At 40.5% G+C, this 22,415-nt stretch overlaps 1 protein-coding gene across 33 annotated transcripts in view; it reads right to left on the bottom strand.

Moving 5' to 3' along the window:
* The window catches only part of NRXN1 (neurexin 1), a 1,248,790-nt gene that overhangs the window by 432,617 nt on the left and 793,758 nt on the right, over window positions 1–22,415 (bottom strand). The window lies entirely within an intron of this gene.

Below are 22,415 nucleotides of genomic sequence, written 5' to 3'. Positions count from 1 at the left end.
ATCACATATATTTAACTCCAAGACAATTAAGTAAAATAAATCCAGAACATTTACTTGGATGTCTCTGCTGAAATCTAAGAGAAAGGTGTTTTTTTAATATACTTTTAAGTACTTGCCCAAGAATTAATGGTTTCTAATAAAGAGGTAATGAAAGTATTTCTAAGTTAATGGGAAGTACTGTCCTTCATCTGTGTTTCTTAAGGAACATATCACTGCTAAATCTTAATTCTTTCCCTGAGAAAACAGGCAGAAGCAATGTAACTATAGCAAGAAGAAAAATAGCTCTATTATGAAGAGATCTAAAAATACCTTTACTTAAAAATTGGATTAGAGGGATGACGGATTGTGCCACACTGGGGAAAATGTCTGTACCATTAATCAAAAAATTCTGGAATTTGATAAAATGTGGGGGGTCCTTTCATAAACACACTTAAGAGAATATGATATACTAAATTGAGCCTACAGGCATGCGCTAAATAAATATTTATGAAATTAGTAGGATCTGCAGGTAATATTTGCTCCTCAAAGAGTTGAGGATGGATCTTTGTTCCCTTTATTTAATTGTGGTTCGGTCCTATATTGTTTTTATTTATTATTTGCTTTTATTACATACATTTTAAAATGTATACCATATGTGAGAAAATAGCATTTTAAAAATATTTAACCCTCCCAAACTTCAACCCAAATTCTGCCATTACATCTATGCTACCCTGCTAAAGTCACAGGGGTTGCACCAATATAACACTCTCTGTCCACCCTAGCAGAAGCACAGCACCTATCTGTTTACTCCAGTGTGGTGTGACAGAAGATTTTAGCTTGACAATAATAGTTTACTAATTTTACACAACTACTGAGATTCATCCTTCAGGGCACTGTCAGCAGCAGAAGATGACTGTTTTCTTGTGCTCTCCTGTCTGTCTGTTCTATTTACCTGTTTTTCAACTTTTACTTAGGACACGTCTACCCTACCCCATAGTTCAGACTATGGGGGTGTGAATAGCAGGGTGAACCAAAGTGCTGCACATTCCCTCAGATAGCATGAACTTAAAGCTTTGTAGTTCTAACTAATATAAGTCCTGTTTGAAGAGGGCTATGGATCTTTAAGTTTGTGCCTACAGTGTCCTGCTGAACTGAACACAGTGCAGACATGTCCTTAAATAGGATGAGATTAAAAGAAATAAACTGTCAGACCCAGGGATCAGATGTTTGAAGATCAAGCAAAAGTTAAGGCTGACCTTAGCAACAATAACTTGTGCTCGTCACATGCAAGTCATGCAAAAATCACTGCAGGCCACAGGGCTGAGTTTTAGAGAATTGTTGCGGCCATACCGAGTATTCTGGATAAATAATGACCTGGGTCATCATCGTAGTAGATTGTGAACAATTCTAAAGCCAGGGAAAAGAAAAGTCCCAGTGCCATCACCATCTAAAACCAATGACCCAAAGCAAGCAGTCATATCAAACAATGTGACTTCATTGCATGAAATCCTTACTCCATTCACATCTACACATGGAAAAAAGGGAAATACAAAGTATACTATGAGACACAAACTCACATAGCGACTTCAGTACAGACCTGTTTATACGCAGATGATGGAAGTCAAGTCGTCACGACCGCATGTTAATGGACCGTGTGTTAAGAGGGACATGCTGAAAGATCTTAAGATATCTACAGTATATATACATGTGTAATTATCTAGGATTACATAGGTATTCACAGCATCCCAAATACTGCAGGCCTATCTGTTAATGGTGCTTTGCAAGAATATAAATTCAAATATGTAATCTAATAAAAACATTATTACTACTACTCAGGGGTGAAAGTAACTCAGGACACTTACCGGTATGGGGCAGGAGTGGCTCTGGCCCCTGGAAGGTGCGGGGCCTCGAGCGGAAGGGGCAGGGCCAGGGGTCAGCATCCCCCAGCCAGCCCTTCCAGGCGGCCTGATCTGCGCCACCCGGGGTTCCTGTGGCAACTTAAAGGCCCCAGGGCTCTGGACGGCTGCTGTGGTATCAGCGTCCGGAGCCCCAGGACCTTTTAAATCGCCGGCACCAGGGCAGCTGCTCCTTTTGTCCGCCACACTGCCTGTCGGCAGTCAAGGGGGACAAAAGTGGCAGGGACCTTAAAGCACTGCTAGGTTCTTTGCTGCGGCAGCACTTTAATGTTGATCCCCCCCGCCCCAAGTCAGCAGCCCAGCGCTGCCGCGGCAGCATTTTAACATTGCTGCCCCTTCCCCCTCCGTCGGCGGTAAAGACGTACAACACATTTCCGCTCCACACTTCCTGTTGATTTCTATGTCAGCGAGTTAGTGAGCAAATCTGTAGTGCTACATAGCAAGTTCCTGTACCGCGTGTTAATGAGTCTTGCATGTTAAATAGGTAGAACTGGGAGGCATGGCGCTACCGCGCATTAAGCAGATTCACGTGTAAACAGGTCTGTACTGTAAATATAAACACAACAGCACAATGGCAAACAGTGTCAGAAAAGTTTCAGAGTAACAGCCGTGTTAGTCTGTATTCGCAAAAAGAAAAGGAGTACTTGTGGCACCTTAGAGACTAACCAATTTATTTGAGCTTTCGTGAGCTACAGCTCACTTCATCGGATGCATACTGTGGAAACTGCAGCAGACTTTATATACACACAGAGAATATGAACCAATACCTCCTCCCACCCCACTGTCCTGCTGGTAATAGCTTATCTAAAGTGATCATCAGGTGGGCCATTTCCAGCACAAATCCAGGTTTTCTCACCCTCCACCCCCCCACACAAATTCACTCTCCTGCTGCTGATAGCCCATCCAAAGTGACAACTCTTTACACAATGTGCATGATAATCAAGTCGGGCTATTTCCTGCACAAATCCAGGTTTTCTCACATCCCCCCACCCCCATACACACACAAACTCACTCTCCTACTGGTAATAGCTCATCCAAACTGACCACTCTCCAAGTTTAAATCCAAGTTAAACCAGAACATCTGGGGCGGGGGGTAGGAAAAAACAAGAGGAAACAGGCTACCTTGCATACTATTAATTTAGGCTTAAATAGAGACTGGGAGTGGCTAAGTCATTATGCAAGGTAGCCTGTTTCCTCTTGTTTTTTCCTACCCCCCCCCCAGATGTTCTGGTTTAACTTGGATTTAAACTTGGAGAGTGGTCAGTTTGGATGAGCTATTACCAGCAGGAGAGTGAGTTTGTGTGTGTATGGGGGTGGGGGGGATGTGAGAAAACCTGGATTTGTGCAGGAAATAGCCCGACTTGATTATCATGCACATTGTGTAAAGAGTTGTCACTTTGGATGGGCTATCACCAGCAGGAGAGTGAATTTGTGTGGGGGGGTGGAGGGTGAGAAAACCTGGATTTGTGCTGGAAATGGCCCACCTGATGATCACTTTAGATAAGCTATTACCAGCAGGACAGTGGGGTGGGAGGAGGTATTGTTTCCTATTCTCTGTGTATATATAAAGTCTGCTGCAGTTTCCACAGTATGCATCCGATGAAGTGAGCTGTAGCTCACGAAAGCTCATGCTCAAATAAATTGGTTAGTCTCTAAGGCGCCACAAGTACTCCTTTTCTTTTAGTGTCAGAAAAAACTCTCTGGTGGCAGAACCATGATGTGGATCCACCAATTTGAATCTAGGCTCAATTTATCATGATTGCACCTCTCAAATAATAGACATCAGACAATGTGTAGAATGTGTCCTGAGATTGCAGGACAAGAAGCAGACTATGACACTAATGACATGTCTTTATGACCTTTTGAAAACTTGAGTTTGCAAAGATTTGCCATTGGTAGAAAGATAGGTATGTCTAACTTGTGAAGGCCAGGAAGAATTCTTTTGTTCCTTTACTATACACAAAGGATAGTATTTGATATCCTTTTTACAGCTAGATATATACAGAAATAATACAGATCGACAGCAACACAAACCCTTGGGAAGGCATAATATGGGAAAAGGTAAAAACTAACATGGGAGGAGGAGGAGCCCTTATTTTTACTGTAAGCACTTTTTTTGGTATACAATGATATTATCTTGCTGCTTGAGCAGTTCTCCAGTTATCTATATGTATCATCCTTTCTCACAGTTCAGTTTTGCTAATTCCACTACACAACTCACATGCTGAAAGGGCGGGAGAATGGTGTTTGTACAGCACTTAGCAAAACAGAGTGCTTGCCCAGGATTGAGTCTCCTAAACCCTACCACAATACAAATAAATGACAACAATAAAATGGGACTCAAGAGATCTTTGTTTAATTCCTGCCCCTGTCACAGACTCCCTCTGTGATCTTAGGGTTAGACTGTGCAACATTCATGTTGATAAACAGTTACTCTGTTTAATGGGACTGTATGTGCTAGTAACCACTGTCAAGGTTCCTTCCCCACTCTGAACTCTAGGGTACAGATGTGGGGACCTGCATGAAAGACCCCCTAAGCTTATTCTTACCAGCTTAGGTTAAAAACTTCCTCAAGGTACAAACTTTGCCTTATCCTTGAACCATATGCTGCCACCACCAAGCATTTTAAACAAAGAACCGGGAAAGAGACCACTTGGAGATGTGTTCCCCCAAAATATCCCCCCAAGCCCTACACCCCGTTTCCTGGGGAAGGTTTGATAATAATCCTCATCAATTTGTACAGGTGAACACAGACCCAAACCCTTGGATCTTAAGAACAATGAAAAATTAATCAGGTTCTTAAAAGAAGAATTTTAATTAAAGAAAGGGTAAAAGAATTACCTCTGTAAAATCAGGATGCTAAATACTTTACAGGGTAATCAGATTCAAAACATAGAGAATCCCTCTAGGCAAAACCTTCAGTTACAAAAAGACAAAAACAGGAATATACATTCCCTCCAGCACAGCTTATTTTACCAGCCATTAAACAAAAGAAAATCTAAGACATTTTCTAGCTAGATTACTTACTAACTTAACAGGAGTTGGAAGGCTGCATTCCTGATCTGTTACCAGCAAAAGCATCACACAGACAGACAGAACCCTTTGTTCCCCCCCACTCCAGATTTGAAAGTAGCTTGTCCCCTCATTGGTCATTTTGGGTCAGGTGCCAGTGAGGTTACCTTAGCTTCTTAACCCTTTGCAGGTGAAAGGGGTTTGCCTCTGGCCAGGAGGGATTTTATAGCACTGTATACAGAAAGGTGGTTATCCTTCCCTTTATATTTATGACAACCACTAAAAAACTTAATTAAGGGTTGCACAATCTAGTCCTTAACTTCTCCAGCCTAAATTCTCTGCTCTGCTGAGTTTCTGTTTGATGCAGCTGTCAGGGAAGGGGATGTCAGGGAGTTGGTTATGGCTCCCTGATCCTCAGAGAAGATCTACAAAACTCTGAGCCATGGCTTATGCTAGAGCAGTCTGGAGTCTGCACTAACTTACACCAGCTGAATATAACATGTTCTGGCATGTTCTGGCAATGCCCCAGGCATAACTATTATACCATGGCCAAGTCGGAGAGTGGCACAGAGGGAATTCTCAGCTGATGAGTTCAGCAGCTTTCTGACTCTTTTCAGCCATTCCAGAAGGAACACCAGTGAGAATCTGATTCTCTGTGCCTCAGTTTCCAACTGTAAAATAGGGATAATACTTCCTTGGAAGGGTCTTGTGGGGATAGATGTATCAATATATGCTCGGATATTACAATACCATATATGAGTACAGGTAGAATCAAGGAAGAAAATATCTACAAAAGGCCAGTGGTTTGGGGTGTGCAACTTAGTTTTGTTTTAACACAGACATTTGGAAACATTGCTTTTTGGCAGCACTGTACTGATCACATCTGAAATGTATACAGAGCATTACTTAGCTACAATGAATAGTCTTTCTCCTTCCTTCTTAATTATAGTGTAGCAATGAATTGGTACTAGAAAGCAACATCACGCACAAGCTATTATTTGCATATGTGACTCCACTCCTACATCAAACATAATCTTTACTTGGATGGATTTGTACATCCATCTATGAATATCCACAAATTCGTAAAATGGGAAAAGGGGAAGGTAAGTACCAAGCAGCCATCAGAGATTAAAGGCACCATATAAACAGGAAATACTTACAAAAGCCTAAAACACTTTTATTTGCTCAATTACATCTATGTTAATGAGCCATGTGTTACGTGTGCATTTCTTTAACAGAGATTATATGATCACAGTGGTGAAATTCACCCCTTGGAAAGAGCTAGCTGAAAGCATATGCACCAACTCAGTACACCTACTCTGAGGTCTTATGTGGGGCATCAGCTCACCCTATGAGAACACTTTTTACTGCGGTAAAGATGAAGGGTCTCATTCTCCTCACACTCACTCCATTTTTATACGTGTGTATAAACCACTGACATCAACAGAGTTAGTCTGGATTTACACCAGTGTAAGTGACTGGACAATCAGACTCACACATTTAAAATAACTTTCCTAAAATAACTAAAATAGATAAGTTTCAGAGTAACAGCCGTGTTAGTCTGTCTTTGCAAAAAGAAAAGGGGTACTTGTGGTACCTTAGAAACTAACCAATTTATTTGAGCATGAGCTTTTATGAGCTACAGCTCACTTCATCGGATGATGCAACCGATGAAGTGGGCTTTAGCTCATGAAAGCTCATGCTCAAATAAATTGGTTAGTCTCTAAGGTGCCACAAGTACTCCTTTTCTTTTTAAAATAGATAAAACATTTCTCTGTCTCTTTTTCCGATGACATCAACCTCTTTGTGTTTAACTATACACTGCTTTACAAAGCCCTTTGCACTAAAAAGTTAGAATCTTACTTTAAAATGGTAGTTTTTTCTGTTGTAAAACAGATTTTGCTATAAGTCTTTCTTCATGAACTTCTTCAAAGTGCTATAGCAGTTTATTTATCAAGTAGATTTTACTAGGTTCTATTCTGTCAGACATCAGCAGCTAAAGCTGTCAAATTGTGCTGAGCAAACAGAAGAAAACTTTATGGCCTACAGAAAAAGAATAAAAAGATTATTGTTTCAGGAGTTAAAAATCAACATCATAAAAATGATCTGGCTTCAAACCTAGGTGAATGATGGCTTTTTTGTTATAAGCATGTCAGTATTATAAACATATGTTTTGGAAACCAGAGAACAGCAGCAGCTGTTTGAATGCTATTTTAAGAATTATCATTGTGAAATCTATTATTTCAGATCAAAAATTAAAGCTAGGGTTTTACTCTGCTGCATTTTGAAATAGTAATATAACTGTAACAATTTGGGCATTAGAATTTCCCTCCTCCCCCAGTTAATCATTAAAAATGTTTGTGCGCATTTTAGTTTTGGAAGAACACAGATTTAATCTAAAATGTACATCTTCAGGCCTTGACAATGCACACATGTACTCACATGAATAACCTTGTACATGTGAGTAGTCACATGTTTACTTGCATGCAGAAATGTTTGAAGAATGGGGATTTAAGGGCCAAATTCTGATGCCACTTCAATCATAATCTTAATCTCATTGAAATCAGCAGCAAAACTTCCACCAACTTCAATGAGAGCAGATTTGGGCCTTTTCCTTGCTGCAATCCTAGTAACGGCAGTGAGGAAGCACTGGTGTAAACAAGTAGCAGCATTCTGGCCCATACAACTTAATCTATAATCAATTCTATGCACAGTTACAAAGGGAAAATATGATGCATATAATATTTTTAAACCTGTTTTTTTTTCAATTTTAAAAGGAACTGAAACCCTACATTTCACATTCTTTCAAACAATATTATTTATTATTTTAAAAAATTAAATTTCCTAAACATTAAAGTAAATCCGAACTTTTTTTCAGTTATCTCACTTTGCTTACTGACTTTTCACACCCCTTAAAATGTTTTACTTATTCTCATATGTTCTACCATTCATATTTAACACTGATATTAATATCCTATTATATACAGAAGGGAGCCCTACTTAAGATAAAAGATATTCTGTGACCTGAAAAAACACCAGAAATGTTGAGGAGTAATTTGGCACATTAGTCCTTATAGAAAAGTCCCGTAGAATTTACATAGAAAATAATGACTATCCTATAACTTTTAATCCATGGTATAGCGTTTCATACAGGATTACATCCCTGGTACAAAAACCTATAGGATAGTCAAAAGCACTTATAGAAAAGAAATGATTCTCTGTTAAATGTTATGCCTTCGATTCTCCACTGGGGTCTGGGCACCTGGAGCACAAAACAGACCTAAAGCCTGAACAGATGACTGTAAGAGGAACATTCCAGCATAGGGGAGGGTCCTCTACTAGCACAGCTTCCTACAACACCTCCTCGCTGGCTGCCAGCCTTGGGACCATGACCATGGGAAGAAAAAGTTCCCTGTGCCCTGCTGACCTTGGCTGCCTTAGGGCCATTAGCAACCAGCATCACAAATTAATTATGCATCACTAAGACAGTTCTAATTTATGGCATAAAGCCAGCCTAGTGCATCACACAGCACAGTGGTGTTTAAAGTCATTTTCACCCCAGCCTCCAAAACTGTGTTGTGAACTCCTTAGCCATAGACAATGATTTGGGCTTATGTGTTTTTAGAACAATTTTTATGACTCTATTACTCTATTACTCTACTGACTTCATCCCTATTCCTTGTGTACTGGATATCTATTTAAAGCAAGATTCAGTACCAGGCCCCATGAAATATTTTTTTTTAAAATCCAGTAAATTACATAATTTAACACCCCACATTGTATTGCTCATTCCATTGTCAGTGGGCTTGACCCTGCAGTCCTTAAGTCTCACAACAGTCCCACTGAAGTCAATGGGACTGAAGTCAAAGCTGCTTGAATAAGTCTGGCAGAATCTTGCACATTTATTATCTAACTTTGAGATCCTGAGTGGGCTAGAGATTTAGGGTGAACTTCATCCTTGGACAGAGGGCCAGCATGAGGTTCAAGCACCACTTTTCAGTTCTTCCTAAACTCAATTTTGACACCATAAGTGATACATGGGATCGTGCTGACTTTCTGTAGGAAGCATTTCACCCTAGAATCACGTAAAATCAGTTCCCATGTTTACATAAATATTGTAATGCCATTATCAGGGCCAGATTTACGACGTATGTGCCTGTAGGCACAGCATTTTCAGTGCCCCTCCCCCTGCCTACAGCTGACACTGCCGCAATATGAACCTGAAACTTATTTCATATTGTATCAAATCTGTGCTGGCCACAATATCCTCCCTGCAGCAGCCCCTCAAAGCAGCATTGCCCACCCCAGCCCCCTTATCTCTGAGCAGAGCAGCCCAAGGGCAGCGGGGGCAGCCAGGGAACAGCCTCCATGGAAAGGCATGATACCCTCCACCATGAGAGGCACTCCCAGCCTGACCGGGATGCATCCCACCTGCCCCAGGCAAGATGCATGGGAGGGACTGTAACTCTCCACACGGCGAGGGGTCCCTGGGTATCTTCTGTTCCTCCCACAGTCTGGCGTGGCAGCTACTCTCCAGCTCTGCCATACAGGGCACTAGCCACACCCCTCCCTTTCCATCCCTGGCACAGGCAGTGAGGTGGCCAAGATTCAGAAGGGGCTGGGACACTCCCAGCACCTTCAGCAGCTGCCCCACCCAGCTGTGGCTCACAGTGCCCCTACGTGGGCTGACTCAGACGCTCACACTGCACCAGCCCCATACACTAGGTGGCCACCAACCCTTGCCAGGAGCCCACTTTTAACTTTTAGGCATGCCTAGAACTCTGGTGCCCTAGGCACATGCCTACTGTGACCAATTGGAAATTTTAGGTCTGGGATGGCCTGTTCAACTAGAGTGGGCCACTCAGTTAAGGTCTGTGTGATGGGAAATATAAAAGAGAAAATTAGAGAGTGAGTGATGATACTGAGAAGAGGGACTCACAGTCTTCTACTTCTTAAATGTTTAGTATTAGGGTTTCCTCCTGGCAAAATTAAGGGTCTAGTGTTCCCATGCTCTTCTTGGAGAACACTGCACTTTCAAGATCTTAAATAAGACCATTTATTTAAACTAAGAGTAATGTATTTCCCCTAAATCTGAGAGCTCATTTTTTTCCCTGAATGTTTTTAATTCCAAATTCCTGATTTGCAAAATAAGGCAAACAGACCAATTGATTACATCAACATGGTGTCTCCAAACACATCTATTTGCTCTATTATTTGCATTATTTTATTTTCTAATTTAAGGGTAGATTGTTTTGGGGAAAGAAAAGATACCTCCCATGCAGCAGGTATGAGAGGCATGATATCTGATGCAGGCACAATAGATCTGACCATGCAAACACTGCAGTTAATGGGAATTTTGTCACTGACTACAGAGGGAAGCAGTACTGGGTCCACTCTCTCTGGGAACACAGGAAGAACACATGTAGCAAGAGCCTCTTCTCTACCCGGTGGTTTCCCCATGCCTGTTTATCTCTGCTAGCCAGTGTAGAGGAATCAGTGTAGATGGCCATTTCTCTCCCCACCCTCGATGGGATTTCTAGCACTGCTATTGGTGCTAGCGTCCACCTATTCTTGTGAGCCAGGAATGCAAGTTCACCTGGTTTGATGGGAGGGAAAAACACCTGACGGTTGGTCTGCTCAGCAATCGAAAGACCATAATCTATAATCATATCATGTAGGATAACAAAAGAAAGAGCTTGTAGTTGGAAATGTGTATAGTGAAAGATAGAGCCATATATACCAATATATGCCCCATTAAATAATCACCTCTGTTTTCATTCCAGGTGTACCAGGTTGTTGGGATACTGCCATAGCAGTAGGCACATGAGGCACATGTAGTCATACCTGAGCTAACTTTGATCTAAGACTAAGTCTTCCCTGCAGATAGAAGGTGTACTTCCTATCTTGTGTAGATGTACATGTGCTAGCTCTGTTCAAGCTAGGAAGCTAAAAATAGCACTGAGTCTATTAAAGCGGAGGCTTGTGCAAGGGGTAAACAGTGATGTGGCAAAATTTGCGGATAATACACAACTACTCAAGATAGTTAAGTCCAAAGCAGACTGCAAAGAGTTACAAAGAGATCTCACAAAACTGGGTGACTGGGCAACAAAAGGGCAGATGAAATTCAATGTTGATAAATGCAAAGTAATGCACATTGTAAAACATAATCCCAACTACACCTATAAAATGATGGGGTCTGAATTAGCTGTTAACACTCAAGAAAGAGATATTGGAGCCATTGTAGATAGCTCTCCAAAAACATCCACTCAGTGTGCAGCAGTGGTCAAAAAAGCTAACAGAATGATGGGAATCATTAGGAAAGGGATAGATAATAAGACAGAAAATATAATGTCACGATATAAATTCTTGGTACTCCTACACCTTGAATATTGCGTGCAGATGTAGTCACCCCGTCTCAAAAAAGATATTAGAAATGCAAAATGGTACAGAGAAGGGCAACAAAAATTATTATGAGTATGGAACAGCTTCCATGTGAGGAGAGATTAAGAACACTGGGACTGTTCACCTTGGAAAACAGATGACTAAGGGAGGATATGATAGAGGTCTATAAAATCATGACTGGTGTGGAGAAAGTGAATAAGAAAGTGTTATTTACTCCTTCTCATAACACAAGAAGTAGGGATCATCAAATGAAATTAATAGGCAGCAGGTTTAAAACAAACAAAAGGAAGTATTTCTTTACACAATGTAAGTCAACCTATGGAACTCTTTGCCAGGGGATGTTGTGAAGTCCAAGACTATGACAGGGTCCAAAGAAGAACTAGATAAATTCATAGAGGATAGGTCCATCAATGGCCATTACCTAGTTATGGGCACGGATGCAAAGCCATGCTCTGAAGTGTCCGTAGTCTGTTTGCCAGAAGCCGGGAATGGGTGACGGGATGGATCACTTAATGATTGCCTGCTCTGTTCATTCCCTCTGAAGCACCTGACATTGTCACTGTCGGAAGACAGGATACTGGGCAAGCTGGACCTCTGTTTTGACCCAGTATGGCTATTCTTATGTTATGTTCTGATTACAAGCCTGTCTGATATCATAGGTACATACTCAGGTGGCTAGCCTGAGCCATCATCCATGCTACTCTGGCCATATTGCTATTTTTTAACATGCTAGCTAAAGCAGAGTTAGGCTTGGTCTATACTTAAAAGTTAAGTCATTCAGGGATGTGAAAAAATTTCCGACCAATATTTTGACCTAACCCCCAATGCAGATGTAGCTGTGTTCACAGAAGAATACTTCTGTTGACATAGTGATTATCATCTGGGGAGGTGTTTTTTTTCTACACTGATGGCAAATCCCTTTCCTTTGGCATAGGCTCTGTCTATGCTGTGGGGTTACGCTAGCTTAGCTATGCTGTTATAGTCTCCATTGCATAATTACACTTCCAGCTTCAGTGTAGATGTACCCCCTTGGTTAGATCAAAGATAGCTCAAGTAACAATAGCAGTGAAGCTGCAGAAGCATGGGCGGCACCTGCTCAAGCATGTACCCAGGGACCGGGGTGGGAGGGGAGGGGCTACCCCATGCAGCAAACTGTTCTGCCAGGGCTTCACAACCATTGTTACTCGAGTTATCTTTGATGTAGTTAGATCAAAGGTAGCTCGGGTAGGTCTACACATGCTGCAGTCACACCTCCCAGCTGAAGAATAGACATACCCTACACCCTCTTCACATCTCTGCTCATTCACGCAGGGATAGTCATAAACTAGTTTTTTAGCATTTCTTGCGACCCCCTTGTGACATTCTGTACCTTGGGGAGTGCCCTGTAACCCCCATATTCTTCATTTATATATTATTGTGATCTTGCATATAAAGCATGCTTTGTAAGGTATCCGGGGAAAGGTTATGATCTGCTGAAAGTAATTTCTCTATCCATATATCATTAATGCATATGAAGTTATGAGAATTGTGTTGTATGGTTGTCAATTAAATGCGCTGTAAATTGTGGAATCAGCCAGATATTAGCTCCCTCGAGGCAAAAGCAAGGAAAGTAACCCACACCCTGGTGGGGCATCAAACAACCCATCAACAGCCATTGTCCAGCAAGGGAACTACAATTCAATGACTCACCTACATGAGGCCACACCAGGGGAATTGCTCAACCTTGCCTGGAGACTCAGCAATGCCCCCCAGACATGCCTGGACTTGTGTGTTCCCCAAGCACATGGGACTGAGGGTATAAAACAGAACAGAGCAGGCCCATGCTTTGCCTTTCTCCTTCACCCACCTATGCTGCAAACAACAAGGACACTCTGAAGACTCCAACTGAGGGGACTGGAGCAGATTTCAAGGGTGAAATCTGTGTACTATGAACTGCAATATCCAATGAGGTGAGAAAAACTGCTTAGTCTAGAGGTTGCCCAGTCTAATAGGGTCGAGAGTTTAGACTGTGTGCTTATATTTGATTTCTTTTGGTAACTAACTCTGACTTTTTGCCTATCACTTAAAATCAATCTTTTGTAGTCAATAAATTTGTTTAACTGTTTATCTTTACCAGTGAGTTTGTCTGAAGTGTGTGGTAAATCAGCTCAGGTTTTGCAAAGGCTGGTGTATATCCACCTTCCATTGATAAAGTGGTGAACCAATTAAAAATTTTGCACTGCTCATCTTGAGTAGTGCAAGATGGCATATTCCTGAGCTTGGGGCTATGGCTCTGGTGCCTTTCTCTGTGTGATTCATGAGTGACTCTGGGAGCATTCATGAAATCTAGCTAGGTGTGGGGCTCCACATCTGGTTGTGTTGAGTGATAACAGCACCTGGAGGGGTTTGCTGCTGGTCACTATCAAGGCATTGTGAGAGACAGCCCAGGCTGGAGAGAGTTCAGGGGGGCACAGCGGTCCCACAGTCCCAGACTGCACCCTGGGGATCCTGTCACACCCCTAATTTATATTTGTATATGAGCTAAATCAAGGCACAAACAAGGACTGGAGAAGCATTAACTCTGCTGCATATGGGAAGGGATGTGATTGCTAATAAACACATTTGGAAAATAGTCAGCCTACTTTGGAATCAGAGGATGCTTGTGCTGACTTTTAAGCACCCATGGCTTTGCATTCTTCTTTGTAGTGAAAAGCTGAAGAAAAGGGCTAACAGTTTATTATTTCCAAGTGGATATGTAAGTACCCTACTAAGGCACCAAAGCTGCAGTTCTCACATGGGCAAAACGCCCATTGCTGGACCCTCACACTCTCTTCATTCTTAGAAAAACTGCTTTTTTGGAAAGAGAGACTTCTATATTTAAAGTAAGAAAAATCATCTTTGATGTTGTGTGACATTTACTTTCATTAGTGTAAAATACAGTGCTAATGATGCCACATAACAAGTTGATCTGGATAAAGTTGATCTCTACTTGATCATTCTCTCTCCCCTAATTAATTTTTAATTTGATTGGAAAATGAAGTGCCTAATCACCCTTCCCACAAAATTAACCTGCAGGAGTGGATAACAATTTTCATTTCCCCCCCAATACAATGTTTAGGGGGTCCCAATTCACCAGATTATCCTAATGTGAGGAAAGACAGGCTGTCTGATAGAGAGGTTTCGGGCAGGACTAGCAAGCCTTCACTGGCTGGGGATTGGCAAGTAACTGTCCCAACTATATAACTCCCAACCATGCTGCATAAGCAGCAGTTAGTGACCTCCACCTCTTGGCAGTATACCATACTGTCACAGGCTCCCTCATCTCAACAATGATTTCCTCTCACTTTCAGGGGCTTGGGGCCCTGAACGCTGCTTATCTACTGCATTTGGGGATTTGTATTACCTGGCAATCTCCTCCTAGGCTTGGTTCTCTGGCCCAGCCCTCTACCTCTCAGTGTGGCAACTCCACACTCCAGTGGATTTGGAATCGTGCTGATTAGAGCACAGAATGCATCACTGCAGTTTGTGTCATGGCGCTTTGCTAATTGATCATGACAGCATGCCAGACATGGTGGACGCTCCTAAGCATGTCATCCTTTCTGCCACCACATGCCCATGGAGTCCAGCTTTGTGGTATTTATGCAGAATGATATGCAGCAGCATCACTGTTCAACTCCTCCTGTTCTCCCCACCCAGTTTCCAAGGGCTTTGTCTCCTCTCTACCAGTGAGATGGAGGGGAGTATGTGACCCCAAAGAACCAAGTCTGTTCCTCTGACCAGTCTAGTAAATACATACTGAATGATGCTATCATTGAAATTTGACCCAACTTTTTGTTTCTTATATCTGTTTGCAAAGCCCATGTACCCATGCAGGGATTTTTAAAAATCCTTTTCGACTTTTATTTTTAAGTTGGGGAAAAAAATCTTGTCCTCAGCCCAACACTCAAACAACATTCTTCAACAACATATCTCGTGTGTGTGTGTGTGAGACAGAGATGAATACGAAAGAGAAAAAATGTTTCAAGTTCTGAAAAATACACGACCATCTTCCTTGCACCAAGCACTTTGAATGTTATAATATAGTGTAGATAGTTATAGTATACCTTTCTTTTATCTAATCAGACTGTTCCACTCTAATTGTAATCACAGCTACAATTGCAAGTCAACCTATTATCGCAGCAAGATCTATCAGCTCTCCCTAGACTGTATTTGCAAACTAGAATGGAAGTTGTCAGTTCATAAACATCTGACATAAATACTGCTACAGACTTGAGAACATCAAACTTAATAACAGCCAGCAAGAAAACTGAAGTGATGCTAGGGAGAGATATAAAAGACGCTAGTGGTATCATTCTGATTATTTAATGAGGTTAAGAGCTACTGCAATCTTTAACCAAGAAAAAGGAGAAAGATGAGCAAGTAAACCTTGAGCTAAACGATTTGTTGAAAATTAAATAAAATGATCATGCACGCCGCACTACAGTTAACCACTGTAATGATCATCTGTGTGAGAGAACATGAAAAAAATTGAATTACCACTATAGAATTGGCTATGCTTACTCACACTGTGCATAATAGTCTGTTGTCACAGTTTTGTCACTGCACACTGTTTTCCACTGGTCAGAAATAAAGAGGGATAATTTCCCTTTAAACCTAAGTCAACTGTTTGCTATCAGCAAAAATCAATTTTTGAAAATTAGAACAAATAGGAAGAACACTATATTGTATGCTAAAATTAATTTCTTCTGTTAACATATTTGAAATGGAATTTGATTAAAAAACAATAAAACATGTTTTAAATCTAAAAACATGATTACTGCAGGCTGAGCCAAAAGTGCTATTACTGATAAGCGACAATAGACTGTTGTTACTTATTTAGTTTTTGTAAAGGCACCACAGTCAATCAATAACTGTGCATGTACTAAGGCAGAAGGGCTTGTGTAAAGATATTTATCAGAAATCCATCAGCAGCATTCCACTTTTGATTGAAATCCTCTATAGACTTTTCACAACATCACCAAAGATTGTATACCTCTTTGACAAGCCACATTGACAGCAGTAATATTGTAGAAACCACACTACATAATATGCATATTTAACAGCATATCCAATTAACCACTTTGCTGAGTGAGATTGCTTTGTTATTCATTTTTTTCTGACTTATGTTAATACTTTGGCAGCAGACATAAAAAATGTGTGATATGGCATACTGGAAATTTTGAAAGGGAATCGAAAAATGTGTAACTTAAAGCCATATTTAGAAAATGGTTGTATGTTACAGTCTGAAAGAATGAACACTCCTCAACTGTGCATGAATACTAGTTAGACCAGCAACCTAGGTAAGTATTTGGAAATGACTTAGTGAATAAACCAATTATAACTATACATAACTCATTCTGGAACCTCTCCCTACACCCCAAAATTAATTAGTAATCATTCAAAGCTGCAAGAAAAATATCTCCACTTCACAACACATTGCTTTAAAATGCAAGAAAAGACTGAAATGCTTAAATTTAGTACCAAATTTAGTGTTGTAACAATAGTGTAAACTTTGTTCTGCAATGTAATACAAATTTTATAGCTGAAAAATATCACTCCGAGGACATGCATTTTGTTACTACTATAGGTAGAAGTACTAATTAGGTTATCCCAATAGATAAAAAATGAAGAACGAGTGACCATACAAATTTATTATCTTACCTAGTCTAATAAAAGAGTCCATCTATAACTTTCTTATTCATTGTTAAACATAAGGAAATACAAAATGCTCTAAGTGCATCGAAAGCATACCTTCCAAAATTGTTTTGACTTCATTTTTCACAGTATCATTATTTTACTGAAGTAGTATAATCCCAATCCCACTGTCTTTATCTAGTCAAAACTCCTGTTGAGTTCAGTGGATATCTAGACTGATTAAGGACTGCATGATTCAGCCCACAGTGTGACACACTCATAAAGGATGGTGATTCAGTTATAGATGCCTTTTTAAATTGCTGCAATTTAAAATTTGGAGCACATGAAATTCAGGGGCTGATATAACAGAGACAGTCATAGTGCAGATAGATATTGAGCAAGCTTCCCTCTACTGCTCTACTAGTATACCACAATTCAGACATGCAACACCCATAGGAGTATGCCAGTCTACACAGTTAAACCCAGAGTTCCTCCTGTAAAAGACTAGATATCCAGGCACCCCTTTCACTTACCTCAGAGGACCCTTAATACGTTCACAGGCAATTCCCAAAGGAAAGGACTTTCCAGTCCTAGATGTCTCTTGCAGAGTTTTGCTGCTGAGTTAAACCCCAGATGCTGAGACAGGACTGGTTATACCCATCGCTCCTAATCTTTATATTTGCTTTGGGCTCAATCGGTCCTGAGACTTCCAGTGGGTCATGGGGTCATGCGCTAATACTGAGAAGGCCTCCCTCTTCCTCCTGCTTTCCACTTTATATAAGTGTTACAACTATTATTTAAAAATCACTACTTCAACCCCCCAATTGTATCTGAGTGTCACCCTCTCCCTGGCCCCCTTCATTTAAAAAATACATCAGAATTTTTATTTTCAAAATCTGTTTAAAATTAATTTTGAGGTTAACAACTTGTGGTCAGCCCTAACTGTACTATAATCTATTAAAATCATTTATGTAAAAAATGTGCTGGCTCAATGAGCCCTCCTCAAATTGTAATGTTAAAGGATGCTGCTTTTCTAATTATATACAGAACGGGAAAGACAAAAATATTTAACTTTTGAGGTTAACTCAAGTTCTATAAATGTTGCAGTGTCATGTACTGCATTAAGTATCTATAGTAAAACCTCAGTTTTAAACTCTAATCTTACAAATGATGAGTTATGTGGAATATTTTTCGTCAGCAAGGGGGAGGACTCACACAATGAAATTGACATCAATGAAAACATGTTGACATCCCTTCATATTCCCATGCCTTCAGCGCTTTGGAAATCACTTTGGAATGGTTTGAAGGACAAGAAGAAATCAATGCAGTGCACCATACTACAGTTTCATGCACCATACCTACTGTACTTTAGCGATGTACAGTTTTATTCACTCTCTTACGTTGATGAACTCAGTCACCCATTGGGGATAGCTCAGTGGTTTGAGCATTGGCCTGCTAAACCTCAATCCTTGAGGGGGCCATATGGGATCTTGGGCAAAAATTGGGGATTGGTCCTGCTTTGAGCAGGGGGTTGGACTAGATGACCTCCTGAGGTCCCTTCCAACCCTGGTATTCTATGAAAATCTATATCCCCCAAAATGTGGACCTCTTAAAAAACCTCCCAGAAAAACTAAACAAAGTATAATCATGCCTAGTCGTATGATATGGGCAAACAACCACTGAGGCTCAGTTAGGAAAACACCAAATGTATTTTGAGTTATCAGCTAATCAGGATTTTAATCTAGATTTCTGAAGGTGAAATGTGTGTGCAAAAACACGCTGATGCAATTAGCTACCTTTTATTTTTATTGTATTTAAACAAAAATATACACAGGAGACCCTTAAATTGCAAGCGCAGTTCTAAAATCCAAGGTCAAGCACAACAGATTATTTTAGAAAATGTAGTGATGTGCATCACACAGCTGAGATTACAAACAGACCCTTGGAGACAGATTCTCAACTGGTGTAAACTGGGATTGTTCCACTGAAGTTTATACCAATTGAGGATCTGGCCTTTGGTATTAGAAATATATTCCTTCTCCCAGTGAAGAAGTTGGCAGGAGCTAACTGGGGTTAGGTTCAGTCCAGTTGAGATAGAAGAGATGTTTCAGCCAGGAGAAAGATAAGTAAGTAATGGTGGTGACTGTGCTGGGAGTATATGTCCAATCTTTGCTGATGTGATGTGCAGTCTTGGATTCGAAGTGGATCCATCACTGTTCCTGGATTTTCACATACCAGCTTTGGCAAAGGCTGCCTTTCTCCATTTAAGATTACCATTCCTTTTTATTGTGGACCTTGCCACCTTGGGCCTGTGCTTTTGTAATCTACAGGCACTGCAATGAATTGTTTGACTTTCCCTAAAAGGTGCCCGATAGCTTCAGCTACCACAGAATGCAACAGCCTTCCTCTTAAATAGGACATGGAGATGTGAGTATATAACTCCAGTTTTTCATGCTCTGAAACTTAATCAGAGGCCACTTATTTCCTGGCAAACACTAAGTAGTCTGGAACCACCTTTGCTGAGAGATCACCAATTTGCCTCTCTCCTCCTGCTACAGGAACTATGAACCAGAGTTTTGCTAACTGTGCCTGGGATTAAGTTTGCCATACACATCTGAGGAATAATCTCAGTAGAAGGCTCCTTCCAGAAGTCCATCATGGACCCACGTTTAATGAGAAGCAAAACACAGGGTAAAACATAATTTTGCTCAAGCATTTGAATTAATTTTAGCTTTTATTTTTACTTTAATGTTAATAGTTAATAGGGGTTGGGATTCAATTGCTTCATTGACAAAAAAGGTGAGAGATGACTACATGGTTGGAATTCTACACATTTGCCTACTAAGCACACTTCTGGAAAATAAAATAACATGTTAATGTGTCATAAAAAATACAATGCAAAATTCCAGCAAAAATATTCACAGAAGTGAGAGCTGCAAGACTGTGGAATTGTCCTCTAAAAAGCAAAGGCCCCATTGCTTATGTCTTTTAAAACCAGAGTGGCCAAGACCAAGGTGGGTGTGGTTTGAGGGGGGCTGGGGAATAGGATTGAAATAAGATGCTCTTTTGGGTAGAGGTGCTGTCTGTTGCCAGCCATGATGGGGGAGGGAGGGGGAAGAGCAGGTGCTGCTAGTGAGGGATCTGGCTTTGTTAAAGTTTGTTGGACACAAACAATGTGGCCTCATCTCATTCCTTCTGATACTCCTGACATTACAACATTGGAAAGAACATTGCTCACAGGGGATCAGCAAGCTGACCTGTCCTAACAGGTGGTTTCTATCTCTAATTTCTGTGATCGTATGAAAACACTACCCAAGTAACAGTGCCAAAAAGACTGTTAGAGGTCACCATAAGGACTGTAATGTTTACACATGATCACATTTCATCAGAATGAAAATACTGCTGAAGAATTAATGGAGCTAATTCCAAAGTCCACTGCTGCAGGAAGGCAAGTTTGAGGATCAAAATTCACTGCCTCACCCCCCAAGCCAGCATGGGCTAGAAGCACTATAGAGGAAATTCACTCAGCCCCTGGGGTAAGGAATGAGGGCCTAGTCTGTCTCTTTCTCTTTCACAAGCAACCCCCTTTGGCTGATGCTCAGAGCTACACTGCTGAGCTCTTCAGGGGCTATGTCCATCCCAGCTCAGCCAGAAGGCAAAATGCCTCAGTGAAGCTTATGGAAAAAAGTGGAGAATTATTAATGATAGAAATTAAATGTTTTTAAAATACTGAGAAATGATAGGGTGTCTGCTTTAAATGCACAAATGCAAAGTACTTTAGGATTAAGGCAAAAACTCTCAAATGCACTCTGATCCCTGAGATGTGTGGGACATGTACTATCCTGAATCTTGCAAAATCAGCTACTTTTACTTACAGAGTAGTTTCCCCACAACCCCCTAAAGGTTGGTAACTCCATCATGTATTATTTAATAATAAAATAATAATAATAATAATAATAATAAATTATTAATTATTACTATTACTCATCCTGACTTATTCCCTTCCTGCAGAGCACCTCCTGTTCGCCACACACCTACAATTGAATCTAAGGTAATTTTAAAAATTAGACAAGGTATGCCATCTTTACACATTCCCTAATGAAATCTATTTTGGAGACTATTTGATTACTTGTTCCTTTTCCCCCCACCCTTCATCCATCTCTAAATTTGTTAGGAAGCTCTTAAATGATTTCACAAAGTGTCCAATAATAGAACAGAAAGAGATATTAGTCAGCTTTCCCCACCTAAGTACAACATGCAGTATTCTGAGATTTCTGGGTATACTGAAGAGATTATAGGTCTGAATGTCATTGCTATTCTGGATTTAGACCACATTTTCAATATTACAATTTTAATTAGCAAAAAAAAAAATATAAAAGTAATTTCTACACACTTTAATAATAAAGAATATGAGACATAAAATGACATTTTAAAAATAACTGCTACAAACTTATCTACTGACATTGTTAAATGTTGGTAAACATCTAATGTACCCTAACTGCCTAATCTCTGCAACTGGGCAGTTTGCACAAAGATGTAAAGGCTAATAAGATCTGTTTGTTACCTTGTAAAGCTTGTAAATGACACCACATGATAGTGCAAAAGGAAGCATGGCAAGATGAGAAAATGAAGAATGAAGCTGCATAATTTAATCAAAAGTCAAGGTTTTCAAGCAAAGGGAGACTTTCGCTCAAACCCTTAAAATATAGCCGTATGCTTAGCAGTCTTTAAACTAATTTTGTTAGTCGTGAAAATATATTTAATTTTTCATATATTTATGGATATTTATATCTTCATGTGCTTATATTTGCGCATAGAAAGGCCCAGACATAGTGTGGTACAAAGGAGTATCTCACTTTAGAAACCAAAACCATTCTCTATCGTTGTAAATTCTGAACTAAAAGCTTAATTGGACTTGCAAAGAATTTCATCTTAGTCACTTTACTGCCCTTCCCTGGCTATGGTAGTGTGCATATCCATTATATCCCCCTCTCAATATTTAGATGCTTACTTCCATGCTGATCCTTTGTCTAATCGGTGGCCTCATGTTTTAGTTCATCGACTTTAGACCAAAACAATTAATTGAAAAGAACATTATTATTAGACGCCTTTTAAACAATACATACGCCACGCTCCGTCCCCAGCTCATTTGAACTTGGGGGATCTTTTGTTTCACTGACTCTGATTCTACTGATGTTAAATTCTAAAGGTGACATGAAATAATGTCCACCGCATCTTCCTGTGGTGCCTGATGAAAGGCAGTTTTGTTATCCTGGAGACCCTGGATGACTCGGAGAAGGGAAGATTGGGTCGGGGGGTGAGGGCACGAGGGTTGGGGAGTGCCGAGGAATCCCAGAGGACACATGCAGACCACAACTGAACCGGGTCAGCCCAGTAGACTCTCGATTCTTTCCCTGCATGTGCCGGACCCTGCGGCGGAGCCAAGCCAAGAGA

Source organism: Lepidochelys kempii, chromosome 3 (assembly GCF_965140265.1).
Source record: "Lepidochelys kempii isolate rLepKem1 chromosome 3, rLepKem1.hap2, whole genome shotgun sequence".
Classification (NCBI taxonomy): Eukaryota; Metazoa; Chordata; order Testudines; family Cheloniidae; genus Lepidochelys; species Lepidochelys kempii.
Note: the sequence above shows the minus strand (reverse complement) of the source record. Positions and strands in the feature narration are given on the sequence as shown.